The sequence below is a fragment of the Puntigrus tetrazona genome, chromosome 2 (genome assembly GCF_018831695.1).
Source record: "Puntigrus tetrazona isolate hp1 chromosome 2, ASM1883169v1, whole genome shotgun sequence".
Lineage (NCBI taxonomy): Eukaryota > Metazoa > Chordata > Actinopteri > Cypriniformes > Cyprinidae > Puntigrus > Puntigrus tetrazona.
This window is the reverse complement of record NC_056700.1, coordinates 12,808,693-12,830,919: the sequence shown is the minus strand read 5'-3', so window position 1 is coordinate 12,830,919 and position 22,227 is coordinate 12,808,693. Positions and strand designations below refer to the sequence as shown.

General features: G+C 36.6%; 1 protein-coding gene and 1 long non-coding RNA gene across 2 annotated transcripts in view; one reads left to right on the top strand and one right to left on the bottom strand.

The window, feature by feature from the left end:
* Positions 1-22,227, top strand: part of xkr4 (XK related 4) — a 47,947-nt gene that overhangs the window by 7,174 nt on the left and 18,546 nt on the right. The gene's annotated exons all lie outside the window — the stretch shown is intronic.
* On the bottom strand, positions 17,593-21,848 carry LOC122362827. The gene is made up of 4 exons (XR_006253165.1): positions 21,568-21,848; positions 19,074-19,206; positions 17,951-18,014; positions 17,593-17,848 (listed from the first exon to the last, which is right to left on the bottom strand). It is a non-coding gene; the product is annotated as an uncharacterized LOC122362827 (long non-coding RNA).

Here is a 22,227-nt window from a genome sequence, read left to right as displayed (position 1 = left end):
ACTCCAGGGTGTCTTGAAGCAGCTCTCACATGAGAGGTCAGATCTGTGTATACAGTACTTGCTTGCAGCCGAGCTATGAACTAGTGAGAATCTAATTTTCATTGAGCTATAATACACATCGGGCCATCTAACAATGCAAACATTTAACAAAGCTCAATTTGGGTGCCATTAACATGAATTCCACAGAGGAATGGGATAATAGAGCATGTGAGGGGGTTATTTCATTCCAGCAGTAGTAGAAATAATGAACAGCTGTCTTTTGTAGGTTAGCAGTTGGTGACGTGTGGAGCGATGTGTGTGTGTGTGTGTTTGTGTGGGGGGGGGATCATATATCACGTATGATATATGTACATACTTTTTAACAAATACCTCAACTTTTCAGACAGTGGTCACCATACGTGACCCTAAATAGACAGCAACATAACTGGCATGTTCAAGGCCCAGAAAGGTAGTAAGGACGAAGTCTAACAAGACTTGATGCTCAAGAAACATTTCTTATTATTAATATTAACCATTGAAAACGTACTTCTTTCTTTCTGCTTTATGTTTTCACACTTTGATCAATAGAACAGCGTTTATTTAAAAAGGAAGTCTAAATGTAAAAGTCCCTAGAATAAATGGTCTTGATGGCACTTCTGTGCAAGCCTGTTGGCTGTTATGTTTCCTGTCACAATTGATAAATATTGATGAAGTGCTACAGTTGTCGTTTAAGACATTTTAAAGTACTTTGTAGGCTCCTTTTGATTTTTTCCCTTTGTAGGGCGGTAAAGAAAGAATCCGTGTCATCTCTCAAGATACATTCTTGCTTTTAATAATCTGAGAAGTGATGACTACGGAGGGCCCAAACGCTCAAGCTGATGCATATAAGCCACAGCATCTCTCAGGGTGGATAAAATAACTGCTTTCTAATTTCTGGATAATAAATCTGGTCTGTATTTCCCCCAAATGCATCTTCTTGGAGCATGACAGGTCCCACCTGCAGCCATTGTTTGAGTTTCTAGTGTGTCGTGTGTTAATACTGATGACCTGTTTTCTCTGAGCTGGGCGCTCAGGAGACATCGAGGAAGCATCACACCAGATGCAGCCCTGCAGTCCACCCTCAACTGACATGTCCCCTCTCACACCCATGCCCGCACAATTAAAATTAATGTTGGAAAATGCAATTATGAATGTGAGCATGGCTCATTTAACAAACAAACAAGTTCAAAAGGATGCCATCTGTAATGTATATTTATGCAGAACAGGGTTGGAGTGGATGCATTAGTGGACTCTTGCTCTGCAAAAGGCTTCTAGAAAAGTTCTCGCCTTCTTCACCTGGTCCGTAAACTGGCGGCTGAGGGTGTTATATGTACCTTTACGATGCCAAACCTTCCAAATAAGCTTAGAGTTAATCGTCCTGCTCCTCAAAAAGACAGTTTATTGACATTTTTAATGTGGTAAAGTGAGGTGTGTGAGATTTCCTGCAGATGAATATGAAGTCTGATATTGCACATCTTCACGAATACCCCCCTTTTGTTTCCTCTTGGTGTGTTGTGAGATCCAAATTAGATGATAATTGGTCCTCTTTATGTGGCTGCAATTTAAACTATCTACATGCTTACAGGCTTTTATGCCCTCCGTTGTGCTTTAATGCTTATTGACTTGTGTTTAATATTGTATTGAATACACTGGCCTGCCCTTATTATGTATGTGGGTGGTAAAGAATTATTGCTGATTGCTAGAGTTTAAAACAAACCATTTTAATAAGCTGCGAAATTGCTACAATTCAGATATAGGAATGGCAGATAATGGCACAGTGGAACTGTACTTTTATGAAAAAGGTAAAGTAAATGACCTCTGTTAACCCTATAATAATGGAAAAAGCTGTTTGGGGCTCAGCACCAGGATGTTTAAGAGCCATTGCTTTGCTTTAAGGTAAAAATAAGTGAGAAGATGGAAACTGAGCCCCCTTCAGCAGACAAAGTCAATAAAGAAGCGCTCTGTGCCCTTCCTTTATCCAGATTCAACTTCAGGAAGATTTTTTTTCAAAGAAAAGTACTTGTGAATGGCGATCTAGATGCTGATACCACAGTTAAATCTTACTCAATTAATAATCTGTTTCATATCGGCACATTTTTGTCAGGTCATCTGTTGACTCAGCGAAAAGAAGAGAGAACACTAAACCATGCTCTCCTGCGCCCCGAGTGGACGTTGTTTAGATGCTCCCTGGGTGCACGTTTGCATTGAAATGCTCTGTTTGTCTGGCTGAACACTGGTGACTAAGGAACAAGCCGACTAATGCCACAAATACGAGCAGGAATCGGCATGGGTTGCCCACCTTGGATGAATATTTAACATTGCGTGCTGTGAGAGACCTGACTGCCACCTCTTGCATTATTTACCACATTCCGGCTTGTCTGTAATGCTCAGGCTGCGTTTGGAGTCCTCCCTCACTACCTCAATGCTTAAAGTGACCAAAAAACACCAACACTAAACAACATGGATAATGAATGTACTGAATGTAACAAAGCGTCTGTCTTCTTAGCCAGCTTGCATCTTCAGATCTGAGAGCAGCAACTTCATAAGATTGACTTTTAATCATAAAATGAAAAAAAAAAAAATCATAAATTCGTAAATCGGATATATCCACAAGTACTGCAACATAAAAACGAACCTCTACTCCTTTGGGGGGTTATCACATGTCCGCTGAAGCAGATCAATGAGTTTTGGTAACATATATATTTCTAGTTTTAAAATTATAACATAAATAACTGACTCATGGCTTCTTGGCTAACCTATGACTTGACCTGTGATGCAACTTACTTCATATGTTTAGCCAGAACTCAGTCAGTCAGTTATTTACGCTGTAATTTTAAAACTAAAAATATTTTTGTTACCAAAACCCATCGATCTGCTTCAGAGAACATGTGATAACACCCGAAGACGTATAGGTTAGTTTTACATCGCAGTACTTCTGGATATATCTGATTTACGGAGCTTCAAAATAATTGCCACTACCCACCCACATTATCAAGCTTGGAAGAGCCAGGATGTTTTTTTTTTTAAAAACTGAAAAAAAAATTATAATAAACACCTTTTAATATGGGCTAATTAAAATATTCGGGTGAGCTATTCCTTTAACAGTTTTTTAAAATACAATGTTTATTTTTTTTATTTCTGCAATTACAGTTTTCAGTGTCACATACTTTCTGATAATGTTAGAAAAAAAAACAGTTGTTCTGCTTATTTCTTTATTTCTTTATGTGAAAACCATTATACCCTTTTCCAGGATTCTAAATAGAAAGAAACAGAAATAGAAAGTTCAAAGATATTTGTTTGAAATAGCAATGTTACATTTAAAAACATTCATGTATATTCACTGAATTAAAAAAAATCTTTGTGACCCAATCAATTGAACGGTACAATATTTGTTTACTGAGTATACATTAGAATAAAATACAATCTCGCTTTCTTGCACATTTATGATTTAATTTATGAACAGTAAATAAAGTTGTACACATTTGTTTATAAATCTTTCCTTTACAGAAAGCTGTGCCTTTCAGTTGATTTCATGGGGTCTTTAAAAGAGCTGCTGATCTCAGGTGTGTCTGTGCAGACAGAAGTGGCTTCATTTTAGGCGATGTAACTGATGATCAGTCCATTGAGCATCAGGATGTTTCCTTCTGCCCAGTTCTCCATGGCCCATCACTCCTCATTTGATCTGTTGCTTGAAATCAAGTGAAAAATATCAGGACACTCACTCCATTAAGCTCTCTCTGTGCATCAAAGGTGCGAGGTGTATGTGTGTATGTACTGTAGGAGCAAAAAAGAGAGATAAAGACGGACTGGAAAAGTAGGACCATTTGAAAAAGATTATGTGCTTAAGAAGTAAAACGTGAAGATGTGGAATAAGAGACTTTGAGGTGTTGAGGTCTTCCACCTCTCTCACGTCTTGGTTATCAACTGCATTTCTTAATTCGGCAGTGAGGGTCTCTCAAGAGCAGGTACAACTTTTTTTTCACAAGAGCCACTGTCAGTCTGGTTGTGAAAGGCTGCCCATTGCTGTGTCCATGTCTAAACTGATATAGCTCAATGGCAGAAAAACCGAACTATCCAAAAGAAGGAAAAAAAAAAACTGAACCACTATATGTTTTATTTAAAAGGATAGTTCATCCAAAAAAAAATCATAATTTATTCACCTTGATGTGAATTTCATACCTGTATGAATTTCTTACTTATGTTTTTTTTAAGACTGTGAACAAACAGTTGCTGGTATGAAAAAAGAAAAAGAAGAAAATATAAAAGCTATCTATTTAAATTCTGAACTGCCTTTTGATCAAAGAACGCTGAAAAATATATCAGTTTTCACAAAATATCAAGCAGCACAACTGTTTTCAACCTTGAAAATAATGTAAAAAAAATTAGTACATGTTAAATAAGCCTTTCAAATATAAAGCATTTTACTGTACATTTAATTCAATTTTCATAATTCAAACACTTTTTGCAAAACAAAACGCACAATCATCTATGTGACACACAAAAATCTAAAAGGAATGAATAACATGGTAAGTTGTTTGGGAATGTTTGCTTTTGAGATATGTTTGTGATATTTTCAAGAGATGTGTGCCATTTTGCATTTTGTATGTGCAGTTCTTGGATTTGTGTGAAGTTTGGAGAAAAAGATGCAAAGTTAAGAAGCTGGAAAAAAAAGTATGTCCCTGCTTCAGCGGAAATAGCTGAAAACCCCTGGATTTACATTTTTTCAGATTGCAGTACCAGCATAATGTTTCTGACCTATGATATAGTCATGTAGATTTAAGCATCAAAATGTTACTGTATCACAACAGATGTAAAGTAGCAGAAAATAAATAATTAACTGCAGGAGTAATCTCAAGATGCAGAAAAAGAGACTTGGTGGACATCAGACAATTATTCTGTTTCCATGGCAATAGACATTGACTTGATGACATGGCAGCTTGTTCTCAATTACCTGCATTAATCTGTTTTGCCAAAACAAGCGGTCTTGTTTATTTTCGTTGTTGAGAATATGTGTGTGTGTGTGTGTGTGTGTGCAGTAACGACTTTAGATCTTAGAGGTGATGTCATCAGTGTGATTTCAGTTACGCAGGCTATACACATCTAGAGTTGACCCCAAAATTGCATACTGTTTAGTAGGTATATAGGTTAAGAATTACTTTGTGACCAGTGAAATGAAACTGGGTAAGTTTGCCATAAGTCACTTCACTCTAATTCATCTGTACTTTTAGCCTTCTGTTTTATAAATACAGAATTCGGACATACTACTGATCTCAGATATTTTTTCACCTGTTGTATGGGTGCAGTATAGTGCAGTAAAACAAGTCGGCAGAAAATAAGGAAAAAAGCAGTTTTGCGTCTCACCCACTCTTTAATGTGCAAGAAGATCATTTTCATTTCATTTGAGTCTGTCGCTCTGAAATGGAAAGCTCTTAAATACATTTCCCACACCTCTTCAGTCTGCTCTGCTTAAAGGATGTCTGCTGTTATAGACTAGATGCCACATAGTCGGACTGAGCCGAGTTTCTCCCTCAAGCAGTGAAACGATGCAGGAGTTCATCACGGCACTGATTAAACGGGTCAGAGCTCTGATTATTATGAATTTCACTCCCAATCCACAGAAAATCACTTTGACCCCTCTGCATATCCTTAATTGCTCACTAGGTTTTGATTATGCATTTACCGTCTGATATGGGTCATTTGAGATGTTGTGTCATAGAGGTGCAGGACTCAAAGAGAGGTAGAAATGCGAGTATGCTTGGGAAAAGTGACTCATTTGCAGTTTGCACTGCTCTGCGTGGGTGAACTCAAAATGAGTTCAAGAAAGCGTCCAGGCTGCTTTTATTCATTGAGTGTTCTGTCCCACGCATCTTTTCATATCTACTCACTCATGTGAGTGAGGAAGGACTTTTTTATGTAAATATCAGAAAATGTTCATTATACAGCGTGAGTAAATGTGTGGCAATGGGTCTCATTCACTGTTGCTAAAACACCTTTATGGCTGAACCACTGATGTCACATGGACTATAATGATTTCCTTGCTACTTTGCTGGCCCTTGAACGTGTCAGCTCATTGCTGTCTATACGGGGTCAGAAAACTTTGACTTCAACTGTGAATTCATCAAAAATATCTTTATTTATGTTCATTTAATTTGTTAACACGAACAAAGGTCTTACGGTTTCGAAACGATGTAAGGGGCAGTAATTTATGATAGAATTTACATTTTTGCATGAGCTACATTTCTAGATTTTATAATACAATTTGAAACAAATTTAAAGCAGCGCAAATTTATCCCGTTGGCCTTAAACATAAATAATTTTGTGCCATTATAAATTTTGCCAGAAACGTCAACACAATGCACTTTTTTTAATGGAAATACAAAAATTCAGATGTTCGATCTATCCCATGCAGCAAAGTACATTTTTAAATAGAAATAAAAAAAATGCTCAAAGACGTATTTGCTAAAATATGCTTCAAACGTTATTTATATTTATATTTATAAAATATTTATATTTTTACCGATATAATTTTTTGGCAATTTTTATATTCTTGAAAATACATTTTTTAAATAAAACTGTGCAAGAAAATAAAGTCATTTGCATTAAAATACTTTTATGTACAGTCAGATTTACACCTTGTCTAGTTTTAATGTTTTTAGAAACATGACTAAACACATTAAAACTTAAAATAAACGCCTCGTTGTATGAATGGTGTACTTACACAAAAGACAAATGCATTTTTGTTGCGTCCCGTGTAGACAAACTTAGGTTTTGTGACGTGACCAACAGTAGTTGCACCAAAGTAGATACACTGTTTATAGATATACGTTGTGAACATATAATGTTCTAAAAAAATTACATGTAAAGAAAATAACATGATAAATAATTACAAATCTAGTTTTGGTCTTGAAGATACCATCCACAAATGTAGGCCACTGACTGGAAATGTTTTTCTTGCCCATGAAGTACATGTTGTAATAAATTTTGGTATGTGAGGGCTGAAATGTGTTTTCAAAATGAAAAATATATCTTATTTAGCTGCACTGTGTACAACATACATTTAAATATTTTAACTGCTGTTTGCTATATTTCCATGACTTTTAAGAATGTCGCATTTGATTTTATTTGAATATCTTGCTGTGTACAAGGGTAGGTTTGCAGAATATGAATGCCTGTGCACAAATCTTCTGTATTCTAAGATTTTTTTGGCATTTATGCCGATAAAACTGTAGTCACATACCCTCGTTATTCATCAACAAAACTACAGTATGCGCATACACACCTGTTATGACTTTGGGGAGGATTTTTTTCTTGTAAGTACGCATCTTGTCAGAAAACTCTAGTGAATGAGACCCAATATTTGTGTGGTCACAGAGGTGGACTATGCTGCTCTGCCTCCTGCAGTGGTTCAGTTATCTATGAGAATTGTGCTCATGGGTGGAAACTGTTGTCAGTAAACAATGCAAAGCCTCAATCGAGGCTTTTCCCTCAGAGCTTTTAGAGGCTTAGAGAGGATGCAGCGTTTATTGGTGGCTGAGAAGGCAGACCGCTACAAACTTGAGGGAGATGAATGCACGCAGAGACGAGGATTAAGAAGTGTCTGGGAGGAATGACAAATCCCAGATTTCTCTTTTAATGCAGAAAGAAGCCGTTAACGCTGCTCTTGACGAGGTGTAAATGCAGAGCGCATTTGGCAACGCAAATCAAAGTGAGCCAGACCACATGGCGATGCAAAGTGTGCCGGTATGCGTGAGTTATGTAATGTCTTTGCCGAAGTGTGGATATGTATAAACTTGGTATATCAGCTATGCAATTCTTCACTTCCATTCGTGTGTCAAATCAACATGTTCTCATACAGTAGTGCATAGGAATTAGATAGTGTGTGTGTGTGTGTGTGTGTGTGAATTCGTGCAGAAAAAGTTTAGTATGTATGACTTTTGGCATGGACTGGTCTAAGACCCCATTTCCATTACAGCACCTTCAAAAATATACCTAACATTAAAATAGGTTGATACTAACCAATGTGAAGCAAATGCCCTCTTAACACATTTTACCTCCATGATAGATAGTCTCAACAGAACATGGTTATTTTCACCTTGTCTGTCTTAATATTGTGTGCCATTCAGATTTGAACTGAGATTTCGAATTCAGTGAGAAACAGGAGACAGAATTGCATTTATGCAATTATGTAGCGGCATTACTGCATTTCTCAATTTGAATATTTCATCAGATTTGCAGAATATTGCAATATCTGCAATCAGAGCTTTTTTGATCAATATATGCAAAAGCCTCTAAAAGTCATCTAGGTCAAAAAAAAGATAATGATGCTGAGTGAATTCTCTCCACTCATAGTGTATGTTCACCAAGTACTTTCACTTCAAATGTGCTAAATGCCAACCTCAAGCCACTAAAAAAGTACCAGTGCTTACATAGAAACCTATACAGTGTAGCTAGAAAGAAATGCTATCTATTTCAACTCTATTTGAACTCTTCATATTTTCTTTGCAGCTGTATTTTCTTTGCTTAATTTCCTCAACATGGCAACCAGGCTCACTATTTCTACATTATGCAAAGAATTCAGATGAGCTGAAAGCATGCAAACTGGAGCTGCGCGATATCTCTATTGAGATATTCTGTTCAAATAATATAGTGTAATATAGTCTTTCATGTGATCGCTTACGCTGTGTCCTGTGAAAACCTTGAGAAGTGACATTCTCTTGACTTGTGTCTCATAAATTCTGATGTAAAAAAATGATATTAATCGTGATTGTATTTTTGAGCAAAATATTCATGATTGACTATTTAAACTTTATTGGTCATCCCTATTTTATATTTGGTTTTTATGTGTCATCGTATTTAACTAGGCCAGGATGGAAGAACATTTCATTATTTTCAAGCAATGCATCACCTGTTGAATTTCTTTGAAACACAGTTTTATTAAAATACCTTTCCCTGTCATTCCAATTCAGCTTGTGAGCTGCATTGCAGTGCATTCACCTTTGAGAATGTGTGTGTGTGTGTTTGCAGCAAGCTAATTACGTCATTCTTGTCTGCCACAAATCCCAGCCTCAGCTGGTGCACGTGTGCAGCTGGAGCTCAGCTAGGAAGGCCTGGCAACGCATTGTGTGCGTTTGCAGAGCTGTGAACGTTTCAAGGAGCCCAGGGCCGCCGTCACATGATCGTGCATTTTATAAATGCACAAGTCAAGGGTGCTAAGTGCTACGCTCTGCAAAATAAATTCACGAATGTAAAGAAAAGTGTTTTACTGGAAGGACACGCTCATGCAAAAGATCACTTCGTCCATCTAAAGGCCATCATGGTGATGTTCTCTTGCAGATTTAATTTTCAAATACTCCATCGACAAAGGAACTTAATTTCATGCCTCATTAGGTTTATTTGTAATGAAAAGGAAAGGGAAAGTACTGATGATAACTGGGACGGGAACCTCAGGTGCCCTTAGAAGTGAGATCTTGGAGTCCCATTTATTTCTGTGTAAGGACTGACCAGCAGAGAAATGCACCTTTCACTTTGACAGAAACTCTGCTATTCTGAGCTTCCTCCTATTATAGTGTACAGTATGTGGCACATTCCGTGAACAGGATGCAGGATAGGACCCGAAAAAAGTTGAAGTAAATATTTTCTTTTCAGTAAATGAAATGGAAAGTCACTGGGATGGAAAGAACTTCCTTAACCCTCAGCAAAAAAGGTGATTGATAGCTTCAGGGCCAAACTAAATTAATTATGATATTATAAATAAAGTTTGACATTTTTGTGACCTTCATGATAAAATAGTATTCTAAAAGCATTATTTATATTATGTTTTGGTCTTTATTAGCTAATACCTAGTTAGAACTATTAAACTATTTTATAGTACACTGTTATTTAAAAAATATTGACCAATCACCATTTAATGTTTAAAACCACTTAATTGATATGTTCTTTTAAATAATATTTTAAGACTACGTGCACACATCATACATCATAAACTCTGGGATTTGTGCAAGAATGGTTAAAAAAAGTGTACAATAATCTTAAAGGAATTACTCCCCCCAAAAATTAACTTTTTGTCATTAATTACCCCCACGTCGTTCCAAACCCGTCAGAATACTCCATCTTCCATCAGTGGTTCAATCTGAATGTTATGAAGATATGATAATACATTTTGTATGCAATTAAATAAAAATAATAACTTTGTTCAATAATTAATCTCCTCTGTGTCTCACCTAAATCACTGTAGCGCCATTTTGGAGAATATTCACTGAACTCTGTTGTAGATGACAGAAGAGTGTATGTAGTTTGCGCCCTGTGAATATTCTCCAAAATGGTGCTACTGTCAAGTGGAGAGACACAGAGGAGACAATTATTGAATATAGTCATTATATTCTCATCGCTTTATAAAATTGAATGAACTGAATGTACCACTGATGGCAGAAAATAGTAATTGTTTGGCAGTCAATGGGACAGTCACAAGCCTCCCGGGTTTTCATCTAAAATATCTTAAATTGTGTTCCAAAGACAAGCAAAGCTTTGAAGGGTTTGGAATGATGTGGGGGTAAGCGATTTTTACTAATCGATGGAGTCTCGCTTTAAGAAGTGCCATTTCAGCTGATAGTTACTGAATTGACTTTAATGTCTTTCTGTTTGGACCCATCATCAGGCGTATTGCTCTACAGCTGTCAGTCAATCGCTTGTTGAGAGGATCAGGGGAGCTCTGGGAGAAATCTAGTGCTGGACAGGACAACATCGTCAGTCTTGATCAATATCCCAGACATCTTGTGGACAGACCAAGTAGGAATAGGGGTGCTTTGAGTTAAAGTGGAAGAAATTATTTGTGAGAATTAAATGGCGTCTTGTGGTTTTCAGAGGCAGCGATGAATATTTGCATATTTATGTCAGAGATATTTAAAAAGAAATGCTCCTCAACAGGGGGTAGTTTTAGAGATGTAAGGGCAATTTGGAATTCAAAATAAGGGAAGTTTCAAACACCATGCATCTGATTTCAGCAGGCTAAATGTTTTAGTAGACTAAAAGAGGATTTTAAGGACACCATTTACTGATATTAATTTTACCTAAAAACTTTTAGTCAACGTTAATAAATGAAAAGTTCCAATTATATTAAAACAGAAAACTTTGTATTGTAAAATTAACAAGGCGCATTTTTACAGTATTTGGATGAAGTAAATGAAGTCTGCATTTCAACACACACACACACACACACACACACACGTATTTATATATATACGTACTATGTCTGTATATTTATTATGTATATAAAAAGACACACATATACAGTATATATTCAGAAAATGTATTTACATGTATTTTCATATATATATTTACATTCATATAATTTATATAAAAATATATAGATATATAAAAATATATAAACATAACACATTTTTATTAAATGTATATGTGCATGTGTGCCCATTTACATATACATAATAAATTATGCACAGTACACACACATATATTTTGTACACAAAAACTTTCATTTTGGATGCAATTAATTGCAATTATTCCAAGCTCTGCCTGAATACTCAATTCTGATTGGCTGGCAGGTATGCCATTTCAAGTCAGTTTAATCAACGTTTCATATTAATGCACTGCTTTAATTGGTAACACACAAACACTCTTTGTGTCACACACAAACAAACTTTTCAACGATGCCCCGTGCTATAAAATAACTGTCACGTGGTGGTTAGCATGAGAGCATGCAACGAGTATGAAAACACTTTAATGTTCTCTGAGATGAAATAAACAATATCTTTACAGGCAGGCAGGCAGACAGGACAAAAACCACACGCACATTAAAGACGAGAACCGACGAATACACAGGATCAAACTAGATACAAACAGGAAATCACTAAATTAACTAGACACAGGTGAAGACAATGACAATATTAACAAAAGTAGGTCACACGGAACACGTGGCACACGACAAAACCAACAGAGTCCAAAGACGTGACAATAACCTATTAATACTAGATGGCTACATTGTATTTCCCAGTAAACTTTATTTTTTTTATTTATTTATTTATTTTTTTGAATTAACTAAACACAGCTTGATTGTTTGTACAGAGACGGACAGACACGGGTAGCGCACACACAGTTGTATCTTTCTCGATCGGGAATTAATTCAAATAATTCATTCAAATAAATGCGATATTACCACACTATTTCATCTCTATGTCTTATATGTAGTGGACAGAATGTTAGTGCAAAGAAGACCCAACTGACGAAAATAATCGTCACTTTTACACTTGCACTTTGTGTAAGCAGTTCTTAGCCTCTACATTGTGTATTTAAAATCCTTTAATGCATGGCTAGCCATTGATTATGCCTTACTTAATCATTGCCCAGACTGATGATATATATATATATGTATATAAAATCAATCTGAAATGTATGATTTGTAGTATAATACCAGCTCTAGTAAGTTTCAGTTAGTGGCCTATTGTGCTACTGTTTACGACCTGAAGGGAACTTAAGAATTGCTCTAATTTGTGTTCAGCACACCACTTAGAAGAGTTCAGATAGGGGTTGATTGATGAACAGCGGTATGAATAAGCAAGTATGAAATAGGTGAGTTCTGATTTGTGTTTTACTGTGACCTTTTTTTCATGTACAGCTTTCTTATCAGCAGAAATACAGATACGAGGATTAAATGGAGGCAAAAGGCTGATTTGTTATTCAGAGGCCTTGCTGCTCAGAGACGAACAAAACAGTGTGATTCATTCGTTCTCGTAAGTGGAGTATTCCTGCGAGTCTTCTTTGGTTTATTTAGAAGGACTATTGTGGAGCTCTCAAATGAAGGTTAATGAATGTACATTTCTATTTCTTGGCCGATCTTTGAGTTTCTACACCGGGCTTTTACCAAAAATCCACCACACTGAACCGTAGGTCTAACCCAGGTCAAATGGAGTGTTTAACGTCAGCCGGCTTGAAAATATAGAGCAGATATTATGCTCTACTGCATGCATCCTGTATATATCAGCTGGCATCGACGCATGAATATTAATCATTTCGTTAATCGCCTGCTGTTGTATTTAAGGGCCGTTGAATTCGTTATTCATGGGGCCGTGGCCCAGTATCCAGTGTTTCCTGTGGGGCTGTTAACTGAGAGTCTGGTGAAGGTGAATCAGGCAGGATGAGTGAGTTGAGGAGTGCTGTGAGGCCACTGGAACGTGCCTGGACGTTACCACAGGCTGAATGTAATTTTCTAAATCACTCATGTGTGCACACTCACACTTACACACACACTGTCTTTCCTGCTCTCTCTCTCTGTCGCTCTCTGCACTCTCGCTGTGTTTCCCTCACACAGCCATTTCTCTTTATAAGAACAGGGAAGAGACACTGTTGCAGAGAAATCCATGATTGAGTGTGATGATGAAAAATATTTTAATTACTTCAAAGGGAAAAAAAAGCTGTCTTCAGTTTTTCTGTGTGCCATGATTAGTCTGTTTACAGCTTTGCAAGGCGGCACTGTTTTTTGGAGGATGAGGGATAATTTGTTGATTGCTAACAAGTATGATGTCATTGTAGTATTTGACGGTGCCGTACTGTGATTGGTCTTCTTTCTTATGTGCATATTTGCATACCGAATTATGACGGCCATCTATTCTGTACGCACATTTAACAGTTTATAGAGCACATTAGTGTTCTCCCCACTATGGAAAAATTCAGAGGCCAAATGTTTTTCTCTAGAATGGTTTTTACTGCACAGTGACTCTGTGTTGATTCTGAAGTATAGCCCAGGGGCTTTGCTAGACTCTTTTACTGGGGCACGAGCCTCAGTGAAATTCCATTTTGCCCCAATAAAATATCACTGATAAATCTCTGTGTCAGTGGGACTGACTATACCAATCTGAAAAAAATTTATCTGATAATATTTGAACAATCATGCCATTTGTTTAGTCATTCAGCTGGTTAGAATCAGAATCACTCTTCTGATATAATTGGTTTGCAAAAAGAAATTGTTTATGATTCGGTTTAATTCATTCGGACAGTTCGTTCCCAAATTGAATTGTTTGCAATTTCTCATGAGGTTTCTTAATAGGGGTTGGGGAAATACTGGTAGACATCGGGAAAACGTTGAGTCTTGGACTTTCATCTTGATCTTGGTTACACACTCACATGATGTTGCTGTTCTTAATGATAGTATGTGTTTGCAGTTTGAAACGCAATCACTTGAAATGTCCATCTTTGCAAGTATCCTTGTAAAAACAGTAATTTAGGTCTTAAGTGAAAGCAAAAAGCTGAGAAGGAAAACATGTGTAACAGTATATTGGAGATCTTGTAGTGACAGCAGTGTAATATTCCTGCTGTCCGTCATTCATGTTAATCAAACAACAAAACAGAAAATGTCTCACTGTTCTGGCCATATCACTTTTGTAAGTTTAATAAGAAGAAATAGATATTTAATTACACAGTGGTTTTATACGTTTGATTGCTTTATGCAGTGTATATAGCATTTCTTATTTATTTGTTGTACTGTAGTATTTAATTTTGTCCTATTGCTACCAGTTAGTTTCTTATTCTTTAGTTGTTGTTGTTTCTAAATTTAGACTGATTTTTAGAAATTTCTATTATTTTTATATATTAAAGACCTTATCGTTACCATGAAATAAATTGCTGATATCGTGATTATATCATCCACCCCTTTGCAATAGCAAGATATTTTTAAAACAGAAAACAAAAAGAGTGCAGGATGATATGGTTATTTACCACCAATCCATTGTAGAATACAAAGCTTCCAAATGTCTTCTAACATTTTTCAATGATGAAGCAGCACATGCTGCTTGTAAAAATATTCTTTTTCTTGCAAGCAATGGTAGTTTGCATGTTTATAGGACTTATGGGACAGCCTTTGTGTGTATCAGACAGGGAGACAGGAAGTTATAGTTTGTCATAAACAAGAAACTCTGGTCCCTCACCAGTTTCCGAGTGTGGTTTAGCTTGCAGGCACTGGCTCTCTGTGCATCTAATGAAGGCTACATTTACCAGGAAAAGAACCTACCCAGCAGCCCCTGAGCTAGGTCGTATTTGGTCACTGCGTGCGTGGGGCAACTCGCTGTCATCTTTCTCTCCATTGTTCTTGCTCTTTCGTTTGTGAACCGTGCACATGCACTGTCATGGCGTCACACTTCTTCTAATGACACAGCTGAATCTTCCCTCTGGCGTGAGCGAATGACATGGTTCTCCATGGCTTGCTGACCGATCTATTTTAGACCAACTGCATATCAGGCAACCAAAACCTCATTCTCCAATCTCCCAATTAGCTTTTTTTGTGAGATTTAAGCTTCCATTACGCAGCATGACTAACTGCTATCATTATTAATCTCATAATTAAAGGATATTATACAGTCATTTTTAAATGTGAGCTCTTGAAAACCAAATCGCATTTGATTGAATTATGTCTGGAGTGTGGGTGTGTGAATAAATTTGAAGGAACTGAATGTTTATTATGAATCTATTATGAGTTTAATAATTAAATCCCCAATTATCACATTGGGCCTGTTGTGGATCCAACCGTACTATTGTTGCTTGGTATTTTTTGGCTGGTAATGTTGCTGTCACTCATGGATTTCTTTCCACTGTAAATTCTTTTTGGCCGCTGCAGTTCTCGTCACTAGCTTCTAACTTATGTTCCTGCAGTGACTGGTAAATGCACGAAAGATGGGCCGTGTCAAGAATTTAGTACACAGCAATATTCAGCTCCGGTGAGTATTTATGATGCGTCGTGTGCCAGTGACCTTCTTTCCGTCATCATGCAGCAAAAAGATGGGCGTAATTGGTGAATAACAAGGTTCAATTGATTTGGAATGAGTCGGTCCCTCTTGGCAACTGGACAGCAGACATTTATCACTGGATGGGCTTTGGGCAGCTGTGTAAGTATATTGAATTCTGGCCTCCTGTCTGCAACGAGCCCCAAGGGCCGTGTGGAAGTTTAGATTTTCGGTCCAAACTTATGTCTGCTGCCACGCTGGATTTTTAGCTATGCCTTGAGACATTTATTCTGTGGGTACACTGAGTGCCATTCTAGCTGAAAAGACCAAAATAGCTGGTCAACATTGGATGTATTAGCATGTGTAGCATGTGCTTTGGATTCTGGTCTTCAGGGATTGTGTTCAAGCTTTGTAACTAGAACACCATGTTCAACCACTAAACTTGCTAGTGAACAACATGGCTTTACTGGTCCACCAAGTACTAATCCACATCAGATACTAGTAAACTAATAAACTATACCAGTATATGTATTTTTTCTCAGACATGTTCTACAGAATCAACCAATCATGGTACATGAAGAGGTAGGATCTACAGAGAACTGCCAAATAAATGGAAATACGCATATATATAGGTGTGTTTATTCTGAAGCAGCACTGTCGTTGTATGACATAATTTGGTTGGTTATGTACAATGCCTGCATATTATTGGACAAACTACTTTTTAGTCATTACTTTCAGTAAATATGAAACCAAACCAGAATATTTTAAGAAATATAGATATAGATATACTCGGGAAAAAGAGGATCTATGGTCACCTTATATATATATATATATATATATATATATATATATATATATATATATATATATATATATATATATATATATATTTTGTATGTATTAAATTGATAAAAAATTTGTACAGACATACTACCAAAGATTTCTGTCAAGTAAATGTTGTTCATCAAAGAATCCAAATAATTTAGTTTCCACATAAATATTAAGCAAAACAATTGGTTTCAACATTGATAATAAATAAGAAATGTTTCTTGAGCACCAAATCAGCATATTAGCCTGATTCCTGAAGGAAGACTGGCATTATGCCAGGACTAAATTACACTTTAAAATATTAAAATAGGAAGCAATCATTTTAAATTGTGATCATTTTCCCCAAATTTACTGTTTAAATACACATAACCATGATGAGCAAGCATCTTTTACAGACAATTAAAATCTTACCAAACTTTCAAACAGTAGTATTTAAATAAACACTGCTGTATGGCTTGGCTTGGTAGGATGGATAAGATATGCTTGTATTTTCCACAGGAAGGGCCAGTGTTGAATGCTAGGATTACTCATCTTGCATTACACAGACAGAAAAGCAGCAAGGTCAAGAGGCGTTATGCTCTAAATGGAAAAATACAACCTTGTTGCCTGTTTGTATCGTAGTCCACAACCATGAAAGGTCAGAGTTGTATTGACTCATGTGACTGTTGAAGGAAGCCACACAGTGTGAGTAGCACGCAGTATATCAAACACACGTCCTCCTCCTAGCCGTCTCTTACATGCCATCAGAGCGTGGCATCAGTCCATCCACCATTGTGTGACAGCACGCTGCCTACACAGTGATACTGATATTACTTTACAGCGAGTCGGAGTCGAGCAGGCATCGTTCCATGCATTGCCAGCATATTGCTGTGAGTGTAATCTTTCACTTGTGATGATGGCTGTTAAATCATCGTCACAGCCGTTACTTGCCGACGTTTTTTTTTTTTGAGTTCTAGCAGATTGCTTTTTAAAACAGTATATAGTATTGCTTGGCAATAAATTAATCATCAAGGTGCTTTTTCAGAAAGTTGCACTTTCTTTCGAGAGTTTTAGTTTGCTTAAGTTGACACCAACACAGCGTAATCCTACCTCTGGTGGCGCGTGGACCCCAGGCGCCCAGAAACCAGATGAAGAGCAGGCACGTTCCCTCATGTGTCCTGTAGAGCATCTGCAGCCGTCCTGCTCGCCTTCACTGTAAAAGCAAAGTCCTGTTCCTCACTGACTGCTCCTCCTGTTGCCATTAACAGGTCAAGTTCTTTCGGGCGTGAAAAGTCTGCCTGGAAATGCATGTCACTCAATAACCTCAGCGTATAAACCTAAATCGGTTGAAGTTATTGCACGTATAACTTCAGTGGATAGTAGAGCATATGATTCCTTACCATGACGGTCCAGTGCAGCTTTATTGATTGAATTTCTCTCCTCTGAATCTCAATGAGTGACCACCTGTGAGCAAGGTATATAGGGACGAGAGAGCTACATTTGAAGAGGAAGAATGATTTGACCGTAACAGATACACTGCAAACTTGATGCATAGGCATATATAAAACTTGTTGAAGGGTAGTAGTATTTATGGCTCACTTGGTATCTAAAACATGAATAAAATACCTTTCAACAACTTTAAGAAATTTATCCTGACCAAAAAAAGTCAAAAACAATATAGTGTTACTGCCTAGAAATGACCTGTCTGTCTATAAACTTTGGTGTGCTGGAAGAGAAAGAGACTTTGGGATCTCAATCGAACTGTTATGAATAAACAATGACCCAATCCCCATTCATAATGTAAGTGTACTATGGAGGGTTCATTCCCTGGTCAGGAGGATGTGCATTCAGCCTGAAATAACCATACACTGCCCACAGATCCTGACGTTTTTTTTCTTTTTTTTATGTTGGCCTGTGAATGGAGTGGTAGTCCAATGATTCAGGATTCTGAGATGTATTGATACAAAAAAGAAAGGCTTGGAACTTGGATTAATATAAACTACAATTTATACCATTATTACAATTTAAATGAGCTATAAACAATTTTTGGGAGGAGCACTCGCTGATAATTAACCCGGCTGGCTTGTCGTTTCCTAATCATGCCATTATCCAACCAGAGCAACAGAAGCCTCCTATAAATTCACACAACCCTTTTCCCTCGATATCTCTTTCATAGCATCCCTCCACAACCCCAATCTCCATTCCTCCTAGTTCTACTATTCCCTCTCGGGGAAGGGGGGGCACTCAGGGATCAGGTTGGACGCCGAGCCCTGTCTGCTTTTCATGGACAAAAGGAAAAAACTCTGGACTCAGTAGTCCGCCGAGTTCTGAGCCCTCTCCCTGACAGCACGCCAAACACGCTTACTTTTAACGCTACTATGATTGATTATATATAAGTGCGAACTCGTGAAATAGCTGTTTTATACATACTGTGTGTGTGTGTGTGTGTATATATATATATATATATATATATATATATATATATATATATATATATACACTCACAGGGCTGTTTTCTAATACCTGATTGACAGGTTAGAGAAGCGCTTAGCTCCAAGCTGCCAAGGGATGGTGCACTTGTGAGTGTTTGTGATGGCCAGTAGCAGCGATGGTTGGGGAGTTTAAATGAGACAGTGATAAAAAGGAGGCCCCTAGCCTGAAGAGAAGGAGAAAAATGTCAGCAGGAAGAAGAAGCGTCTTTTCTTGAGATTGGAAGTGCACAACTACAGGCCTCAGATCAGCATGACCAAACCAACAGTTTTAATATAGAACTGAAGTCTTCATTCTCCTTTTATGTCTTCTGGTAGCCAATGTTGATATTTGAAATCACCAAAACAAAAACACTCCTACCTCAAAAGGATCTAAGCCCTATTTTCATTAATGTATATAATTAATAGATTTATTTTAGGCTGCCTTTATGACCTTTTGGATTGAAAGAAAATAATTATTTGAAAGAAAATGAGAGCAAGTAAATGATGACAATAATTTCCATGGTTGGGTGAACTTTTCCTTTAAAATGAAATTGAATAAAATAAACTAAAATTAAACTGATATACTTAGTTTTGTGATTTTTATTTAATTTTTAATTATTATTAACTAGTTTATGTATTATAAAATTATTATTGAGTTAACGAATCAATCGGTTTCTTAAAAAAAGATCAGAAAAAAACATTGTGAAAAAAATCTGTGAAATTTTAGAAGGTTTTTTTTTATTTGTTTGTTTTTTTACACCTCTGCACATGGTGGTCTTTGACTGATCTGAATGTATGCATGAATCATTATGATTTCCTTAAGCAATTTGGCTTTTTTTATGTTACCTCCCACCCTTCTGATTGGTGTAGTGCTGAGATGCAGGAATAATCCAATCATGGCAAGAGGATGCACATCAACATCTGTCTAATCCCATTCTGAATGGGGATTAGGTAGATAGCATGCTTTAAGCAGCATGCAGTAATATGATGCAGTGGCTGGCCAGACCTCTTGGACTCGTGGTTTCAGGTGGACCGTATAAGAAGGAGATACATATTGCAGAGACGGAAACATAGACAACCCGTGGCTTATCTGAAATCCAAACAACAGCCATATGAGAGGCCTCTCTTAGTTTGGCCTTTAGGGTGAGTGGTGGAAATGCCAGGAGACTGCGAGTTTTCAAGCGCAGGCCTCTTCTGAAGCCCACTTATCTGATAAAAAAGCTGGACAGACGCCCGCTCTTAAGGTCAGATGGAAAATCATACCGCGACCCTGCTGCTCTGCACCAGGCGACTGCGGTACTTTTGTCATTGTTTTCTTTTGAATCAGCCACTACTGATAGGCAGAGCCAGAGAACACAATCTAAAGACCTAATCTGCCATCATTGCTTTATTTCTTTTTGAATAGTGTCTTTACTTGCGCCTTTGGGTGAATTGGGTTTTATTTAAGCCTTCATGTTTTAGCTCTGCTATCTGTTGAGGATCCGTAGGAAATTCTGGGCCTACACATTGTGAAGGCAAGACAGTATCAAAAAATAGGCCATGGTTTGATACCGTGAACATCCAACCTGACACATCTAGAACAGTGTTTCCTAACTGTTTTATCTTACAGCCACACAGCGCCATCACAGCTTCATTGACACCAAACCAGAAATGTGCTTGTGTTAACTCCTACTTAATATCATCCTGAATGATTACAAATGTTCTTAAAATGACCATTATTGCAATGATTCGCAAAAAAAAAAAAAAAATCTATATTATGGTTTAACGGACTTGAGCTTCCTCTGAAATGGAAGCAGTCTGGAAAAGTACCCATTATTCATTCATACAGTTATTTTTATTTGTACAAATTATGTTTTTACAGTTATCAATGTTAATTATTATAAATAATTTTTACTGACCTAATATTTTTTTTAATCATTACTTCTGGCTTATGTATGTATGTATTTGCTTATTTATTTTCTTAATTATTTTTATAATATTAATTATTATAAATTCTAAAAGGATTCAAAAATAAATAATCATGATTTATTTCAGTTTTATTTCATATGTTTTATTTCAGTTTATTTCATATGTATTATTTCTTTTAAAATATATATTTTATACATGATTTCATCTAGAAATGTTTTTATTATTATTATTATTATTATTATTATTATTATTTCTTCTAGTCTTGACAGCTCTATTATTTTAAGTCCTAAATTCACACATTTACACAATTATATATATATATATATATATATATATATATATATATATATATATATATATATATATATATATATATATATATATATTTATCCCTACAATTTTAAATTTTTATTCATTATTAAACATTCTTGTAATTTCTTGACAGCTCTAACATTTCTATAGTCATAAATTTTATTTATATATTAAACAGTATAAATTAAACAGGTTCAGGGTTCAAAGCGCATGAGAAACACTGACCTAGAGTAAGCTTGAAGCAATAACAGGCGGGCAAGATGTTGATACAGTGTTTTGTATGCATTTATATTCAAGCATTTTTATTCGAGAAACAAACACAATACCTCAAGGCATGCTGTTTCCGTCTGATATGAGTGTACTGCTCCAGATTTACCTTAGTGAACTATTTTTTTTCTGTCCATAAGTCAACGTATCCTTTATCTTTTACTTGTAAACTCATTGCCTCTGAATTGATTGAAGTCGGCAAGTAGTGTACTATAAAATCATGCTTTGCATACAAATGATCAAAGTACAAACTAGCAGAGAGAATCTGGCAGACAAGAGTGGGCGGCAGCCACTCTCAAAGAAATCAATGACAAAACATTGTGCAAACAAGACTATATCCCCCATAAGCGTTCGTACACGTGTCTTTTTGTTTTTCCCCCCTTCGTATTCAATAAAAATACTGTAGATTGTGAGTGGATTTAGGGAAACCCTCTTGTTAAAGTAACAGTAACAAGCTGACGCAGTGCTCTTAACTTACTGTTAATGAATCTCTGGGGAGAGAGAATAAGTGTGTGTAAGTGGAAGCGTGTGCCTGTTCTTGGCTGGATGCCTATTAGGGTCAAAGGGTAAACTACACAGTGGGGATTTCTGGGGAAAAACGCAGGTCGCTTGGCAAAGACACATCACCGATTTTAGCATCACACTAACCCAAGGGCCACAGTAACACACCTCAGACTGAGAGACCTTAACACCATTCACCAGCAATCCATTACTGTAAG